Here is a 5,000-nt window from a genome sequence, read left to right as displayed (position 1 = left end):
GAGAAGTAATCAATGAAAAAATTGATAGCATCATTAAAACACACAAACTCAACATTTTAGACAGTAGATTTCTGAGTCATGAATTGAATTTGGTAGCAACATATGATTGGAGGAAAGAGGAATTTGAGAAATGGGCAAATCTCCCTGTCCAAGGTGATGGTATAAAATACTTAGCAAGTAATCCAACCTCAAATTTTTGGATCAGAAAACATAATAAAATAAAAGAAAACCAATACATAGCCGCGCTGATGTTGAGAGCAAATGTCCTGTATACTAGAGAAACCATCACTAGGGGAAGAAATCGTACATTTGCTACTTGTAGATACTGTAAAGATGTGTGTGAAACAATTTCACATATTTCAGGTGCATGTCCTAAAACCAAGGACATAAGAATAAAAAGGCATAGCAAAGTGTTGGAATTGCTAATTGATAGAGCAAAAAGGTGTGGGTGGATGACATACAGGGAACCTCATGTCAAAAATAGTCAAGGTGACCTAAGAAAACCAGATGCAGTGTTCACCAAAAATGGTACTGCTGTAGTGGTTGATGTTTCAATTCGTTATGAAAACTCACAGAATTCCCTTGAATTAGCGTATGAGAGTAAAGTTAAATACTATCAGGATCTATCACAGCAAATCAAAGATCTTACCAACTGTAAAACTGTAAAATTTCATGGCTTTATTGTAGGATGTCGGGGTATTTGGCCTCAATGTAATGATGTTGCTCTGGCTGATCTTGGTTTGCAAATGTCGATCCCATTCAAGAAGAATGTTTGCCTGACTACTTTAATGGACACTCTAAAAATGTGCCAAGTATTCATGGACAATTAAATTTCAGGTCAAACACTGAGATGTACACTATCGTACAGCACACATGTCATTTTTATAAAACGTATTAGCCTAAATGTTGATTCACTAATATTTACATGTGGTTCAACAGTCACGTAATAGTTAATAGTTGACACAAGAATTAGTATAGATGTGGATTTTATAGATGTGAAGTTTATAGAAATGTATTTTCAAACTAGATGTGCAATTTATAGATGTGTATTTTTTATAGTTGTGTGCTTATAGTATAATGATTTAGATACAAATGTTTACATCGTGATTATTGAAATGTCTTGAATAAAATAGGTCTCAAATAACTACATACACATAGGGCCATATGTAGGTAGCTAAATTCCGGTCGGTAACGGCCGAAATTCGGTAAATATCCAGTTACCGACCGGTATTTAGGCAATTGAGATGTAGGAGTCCAAAAAGAAGGATTCGGTAAATATGAATCGGTAAATACCGATTCATCGTTACCGAATTCTAAATTACCGATTCATATTTACCGAATTCATATTTACCGATTCGGTAAATATGAAGTGGTAAAACGATACAAGAGATGTAGGTAAAGTCAGTATTACCGAATTCCATGAAATTCGGTATTTAAGAGTCGGTAATTAACACAGAGTGAAATCAGGTGGTAAACAGCCACAGTGCATATAAGCAATCCCAAAATGCAACAGCGTGAACACCATGGCCGCTCTGTATGTGATTGCAAGGCGCCTATGTCTACAGGCAGCAGGTCTGAGGATTTGGAGACGGGAGGAACGCATTTACAGACAGCGCATCACACTCTTTCAACAGACTGAGGCTGAGATACATGAAAGGTACAGGCTACACACCCAAACCATCATGGACCTGATAAGGGACCTGCACCCACTCCTGGACCATCCAACAACAAGGGCGCATGCCATACCACCACATGTGCAGGTGCTCTGTAGCCTACATCTACTCGCATCTGGCAGTTACCAGGGTGTGATAGCTGCGGTAGGCGGGGTATCCCAGAGTTGCCTGTCCCGTTTCTTCAGGAAGTTCCTGGATGCCATGATGCAGAGAATGCAATACTACATTAGCTTCCCAAACACACAGGGTGAACTGCAGAAAACAAAGACCGACTTTTACCAGATGGCACAGTTCCCGCATGTCATAGGCTGTATTGATGGCACACACATTCCAATCTGCCCACCAGCAGCCACAGAGCACATCTACAGGAACAGAAAGTACACCCACTCCATAAATGTGCAGATAATCTGCGATGCTGGCAACATAATCACTGACATCGTAGCTAAGTTCCCTGGGAGCACCCACGACTCCTTCATCTTCCAGAACAGTGGGATCTACACACGACTGGTTGCCGGAGAATTTGGAGAAGGATACCTGCTAGGTAAATCACTGTGACACTCCCTAATACTTATCGCAAATGAATGTGTATTGAGGCATGTGACTAATGGTACTCTCTTACTCACCTAGGCGATAGTGCATATGCCGTGCGGTCATTCATCCTCACTCCCTACCTACACCCATCAACCCTGAGTGAAAGACGATATAATGTGGCACACAAATCAACACGCAACGTGGTGGAGCGCACGTTTGGACTATTGAAAAGCAGGTTCCGCTGCCTCCACAAAAGCGGAGGCGCACGCCAGTACATACCCATCATCTGCTGCAAGATCATTGCCACTTGTGCAATGCTGCACAACCTTGCCACGAAGACAGGTACAGAGGTGGAAATAACAGATTTTGAGGACCATGACGATGAGTCTGCACAGCCAGAGCCCAACGCAGCAGGAGTGGCAACTGCAACAGATGGGAGAGAGAGACGGGCAGAGATCACATGCAACTATTTCTAAGTAAGTAAGGGGACACAGCCAGCAGTTGTATGCCATGACGTAGTTTTATTCATGCGGCACTACGCCACAACACAACCCCACAACTGGCCTATCAATTATGTGAAATCAAGAGTTTGAAGTCAAGGGTTACTTCACCCAACTGTGTCCTGCAATTGAGTGCAGCATCAGTGTCTGCGCCCACACACTACAGTGCGGGATGCCAGTGATTGAGTGTCCTCACTGGCTGTGGGACCAGTGGCAGCCCCATGCCGTCTGTTGCTCCTCCGTGTGGCTGTGACAGGGGGGGTAATGCTGCTCCTACTGGTGGTGTCCTCGCTGTCCCCAGCATCCACAGCACCAGTTGTGGCAGACTGGCTTGTAAGCAGCACCTCAAGTGCACTGGTCACCCTCACCATCCCCCTTGACACATCATTGCTGCAGTGCGCAAGCCCCTCCTGCATTCCCACGGAGCGCCTGCAGAGCAGCGAAGTGGCAGTTGCCAGGCGGTTCACTGCCCTTGTGTGGTGATCTTTCTTTGCCTCTCCCTTTGCCGTGCTGCTCTGTCCTCATCCATCTTTGTGCACAGCAGCATGACGGACTGGGACATGTCCCGCATGCCCGCAGCCATCTCCGTCATGCCCTCAGCCATTGCGCTTATGCCCCTGTCAATGTTGCCCATTGTGTCATTGCGGCCCTTCATTTGGCGCTGGACTGACAAGATTGCCTTTCTTTGTAGGCGCTGCACCTTGACCATGGTGGCCTCCAGCCCTAAGAATACGCCATGGCTCTCACCCTGTGGAGGTGGACTGCGCACCAGAGCCCTGCGGCGACGTCTGGCACCTGTGTGTGCTCCCTCAGAGGCGGAGTGCACACCGGCATGGCAACCATCCAGTGGCACAGTGGATGTTTCCGCAGCCCTCGAGTCTTCTGATGAGGACTCTGAGACATGTAATCTGGCAACAGCACGCCTCCTAGACCTGAACAATGCAGGTGGTGTCGATGCGGTTGAGGCCAGCTGGACTGGCGATGCTGGATGTGGTGGTGAGGCTGGCTGTGGTGGCGTGGCTGGCTGTGGTGGTGAGGCTGTCTGTGGTGCTGTTGTCTGCCCAGAACTCGTGGTGGTCTTCTCTGAGCTGCCCTTCCGTGGTGCCCTCTCTCCCTTCTCCTGTGCAGTCCTGCGCGAAGTATCGCCTGTGGACAGAAATTCAACATCAGCTCAGTGTACCTGCAACCCTGCATTGCTATCATCATAATACATATCTACAACACTCTCTCATTGTCGTATGCCTGCTTATCGATAATGTGTGTAACATGCCTAGTTGTTCTGCACAATTATTGTCATGTTTGGGGTTTCACAGACTACATCTCCCATAATGCATTGCTGGTATGCACTAACACCTGTACTGGAGTGGGATTCTCATTGGCCAATTGGGGATTTGGGATAGGGGTAGGGGGGCACAATGCTGTGCATGCGTCTTACCTTGTTTTGTGGCGGCTCTGGCAGAGCTGTCTCGCATCCCCAATCCTCACGACACTTTCGGGCTCAATTGTAAACTCCACAAGCTCCTCCAGTTCTGTCAGGGCAGGTGCCCTATTCCTTCCTCCTTCTGTCCGGCTGGCCTCTTTCTTCAGTTCAGCCATCTTCCTCTTTGTGATGATGCGGAGATCGTACCACCGCTTCTTCAGCACATCAATGTCCCGGAGGTTTACTCCAATGGAATTTACCTGTGCCTGGATTCCCAGCCAGATCTTCCTTTTCTCTGATTCAGCCACTTGCAGGGACTATTTTCCGAAAAGCTTAAGGTGCTGCTTTACCACCTCCTCCACAAGTACCTGCAGTTCCTTTTGGCTGAATTTCAGCTTTCTCTTCCTCTCCCCTCCATCCCTCTCTGTGTCCTGGCTGGCCATTGTTGCAGTTTCCTGTGCTGAATCAGGCACTGGCTCTGTTCCTCTTCTCTGCACTCCCAACCTCTCCAGAGTCTGCTGATTGTGTGCACCTGCCTGGGTGTGGCCACTTCCTGGTTGGGTGGGGTTGGGTTTGCACAGGATTGGCTGATTCATCAAATGATGTGTATTTGAATTTCCGAATCGGAAAATACCGATTCGGTATTTACTGATTCGAAACTCCGGTCGGTATTGTGGAATCGGTATTCATTTACCGAATGTTACCGATACGGTAATTTTTACCGAACTATTTGGTACATAGCAAATACCGATTTCTGAATACCGAATCGGTAAAATTCGGTATTTAGGAATCGGTATTTCTGGCCTACCTACATATGGCCCATAGTCACTACTTATTGCATTGATTATTGATGTCCTGCTAATCAGGACTGTTCGT

At 46.6% G+C, this 5,000-nt stretch overlaps 1 pseudogene; it reads left to right on the top strand.

Moving 5' to 3' along the window:
• LOC146859608 (28S ribosomal RNA) overlaps positions 1 to 5,000 on the top strand; it is a 12,866-nt pseudogene that overhangs the window by 5,460 nt on the left and 2,406 nt on the right.

Source organism: Triturus cristatus, chromosome 3_1 (assembly GCF_964204655.1).
Source record: "Triturus cristatus chromosome 3_1, aTriCri1.1, whole genome shotgun sequence".
In the NCBI taxonomy this organism is placed as follows: Eukaryota; Metazoa; Chordata; class Amphibia; order Caudata; family Salamandridae; genus Triturus; species Triturus cristatus.
The sequence above is the reverse complement of the archived record's forward strand: the minus strand, read 5'-3'. Positions and strand labels throughout refer to the sequence as shown.